This window comes from Pipistrellus hanaki (assembly GCF_964339955.1).
Source record: "Pipistrellus hanaki genome assembly, chromosome: 15".
Taxonomy (NCBI): domain Eukaryota; kingdom Metazoa; phylum Chordata; class Mammalia; order Chiroptera; family Vespertilionidae; genus Pipistrellus; species Pipistrellus hanaki.
Genome location: NC_140517.1, coordinates 8,838,782 through 8,841,590, shown reverse-complemented (window position 1 = coordinate 8,841,590; position 2,809 = coordinate 8,838,782). Strand labels below are relative to the sequence as shown.

Here is a 2,809-nt window from a genome sequence, read left to right as displayed (position 1 = left end):
AGGCCTTGCTAAAGAATGATAGTGTTTATTTCACTCATGCCCAAATCCAATAAAACTAATTTTTATCCTTCCTAAATTAACTATGAAATGAGATCATCTGTGATCATGGGAACTGGTTTTAAAAATCTGCTTGAGGAAGTCATTGTCCAGGGATGGATAGATTTGACTCTTATTCTCTTCATAAAGGTTTGATGCTGTACTGTATATAATTAAACTAAGCTCTGCCTTGCATGTTAAAACCTCCAAGCCCCTAGTGTGAATGTTCTAATTTACTTTTATTTTTCCTCCCAGAATAAGACCACTAAGACTGTCTTTAACATTCCAACTTGCAAGTGCAAAACATATTATAGTTAAATAAAGTTGCTCATAAAATGATACAGCTTTTAAGATTAATTGATGAATATGATTGAACATGTTTGAATATGAGCGTTGGAAGGGTACACAAATGGTGAGGGTTTTAAAATAATTCTGTTGGAGAGATCCATTTCTTTTTGCAAGCTTCATTTTTGTTGCCTGTTTACAGAGAATAATCAGTCAACATTATCCTCTAAAAGAAAAATATTTCTGTGAGAGTTACTTCTCACATTCATCCGATATATTTTCCTGTTTAAATGGTCATCATCTCATTTAGAAAACATTTTCCAAATATAGTGTCTGTTATAGACTCTGTGTGGGATCAGGCCTTGCATACTATTCTTGTTTAGAATTGCTGAAGGCCTGAAGTTTTTATCAGTAACTTAAAGTTTATTCCAGCTATAATGCAGGTTATTCTGACTTCAGGGTAGCCTCACACGGCATACTTCTGAGTCCATTCTCAAGATATTCTGTTGTATTTATCTCTACCAGTTTTATAGACCCAGGCAATCTCTGTCACTCCATCTGTGTTTGGGTCACATATCAGTAAACAAATGAATAAGAGGATTTTAGAAATAGTTAATGCAGGAGATCAGTGTGATCTTAGAATATTGAGGCAAATGCTGCCATTACTGTTAATATTTGGGTGATAAATTCTTGTTGTAAATACAACCTTAGATGGTTCAAAGGGATAGTCTAAGAAAATGAATTGTCAAAAAGAATACAGTGCTTTGATATGGCCAGTCATTATGTCCCATAATTATGGCTTACCAGTGAAATATATCATCCCCAACTGGACCTGCAGAATATTGTGCTGAAGGGTCATGGGTCAAATATAGTGTCTATGTTGTAGACCCTGTGTTGAAGCATGCCTTGCGAATGATTCTTGTGCAATGCATAGCATCCTTGCCTGAATACATTCTTCTCTTGCAATATATAAATTAATTATAAATGCAGATTAAGATACCAATCATGCTGACAATCATGATTACTATTTAAATAATTGAATATCCAGGAAGACAGAAGCAAGACTTCTTTAAAGTTTGAAATCATGCATACCCATGATTCACAATCCTAAATACACAAAGACATATACACATTGATATATATTATACACATATATTATTACATACGTATTCTAATTTCTAAGAATAATAAATATTATAGTCAGGAGTTTATGAAACTTCTACTTTAGTTCAAGTAGTAAGTACAACCAACACTAATTAATGAAATGGCACTGTCAGGGGACAAATGTGCTCAGCTAATCCACTGTTTACTAAATGTTAGTTCTTAGAGTACTACATTTAGCTAGCATTTGTGCTTTAGTGTTCCTTCCATGTGAAGCTGGGGTAATAAGCCCTCCCTCAAAGAGTTTTCCTAAGGATCAAATGAAATGTTACCTATGAAATACACAACATAGTGATGGAGCATTAAAAGAATTCAGTGAGTGTGAGTTTACTCCACTCGTGAGTTATGGGGAAGTCAATAGTGTATATACAACGTGGCTTCTGGCTCAAAGAAATATACTATCTGTTGAAACAAAAGTCTTGAAGAATCATAGGAGACACTGAAGAACCATCCAGAGGGAGGCAATATTCTTAGTTTATTGTCACCTAAATAATAAATGTTCCCTCTCTCCCAGAAATTAAAGGAAAGGAGAAACAGTCCCAGAATAGTTTGAGGCAGCCCCACTGGAGAAGAGTTTCTGTAAAAGGAAAGGCTTTGGTTAGGCAAAAACAAGTAATAACTAAAGTTATTCGTGGGACAGTTAGGCCTCCATTTTAAATCATAGCCATAATCTTCTAATCACTTCAACCTATTGAAAAGTAAAGCTAAAACTTTTCTTCAAAATGGACCCGAAGGAGTTTCTTTCTCTTGAAGTTTCATATTTGAGATATCTTTGCCACATATTATACCCATGGCTATGCTGCCAAGGGGAAAAAAAATGCCAGGTAAGGAAAGACCAGTGGAGGCCACATGGTGATACCATCACCCTCCTAGTAATCTGTTTAGCCTTGGTAATTAACAGGTCCTCCCTCAGCCACACATATCCCATGATGTTATAAGAGGATCTCCCTCTCTTTTAAGACTTTGCTTTGTTTATCTGTAGAATGAGTTGGTTGTACTTCAGGGTTTATGAATCCCTTTCTGTTTTTTGAACACTTTTAGTGCAAACCCAACTCTTCTACTGCCAGAAACTCTTGGGTATCCAGTGAGGTGTGAAAACAAAATTAGAAACTGGAACATAGGTGACAGGGTGAGATAATTAGATGAAAAGCACAACAGGGAAGAGTTAATAGGAAACACCATGATTCAGAGAACTGGTGCTTAAAATCATGGAATTGCTTCTAAATGAACAAAAAAATAGATTAGAAAATATTTTCATAATGGCTTTTAGGAGAGTGAGAAAAAATCAATCCCTCTCTACTAGTCGTCAGCACTGAACGAGAAACCA

At 35.4% G+C, this 2,809-nt stretch overlaps 1 pseudogene across 1 annotated transcript; it reads right to left on the bottom strand.

Annotated features, from left to right (window-relative positions):
• Positions 1-787: 787 nt before the first annotated feature.
• LOC311633763 (ubiquitin-conjugating enzyme E2 D3-like) lies at positions 788-1,417 on the bottom strand (annotated as a pseudogene). Its single transcript has 2 exons — positions 1,414-1,417; positions 788-1,153 (listed from the first exon to the last, which is right to left on the bottom strand). The product of its transcript is annotated as a ubiquitin-conjugating enzyme E2 D3-like (transcript).
• Between the last annotated feature and the right edge of the window lie 1,392 nt (positions 1,418-2,809).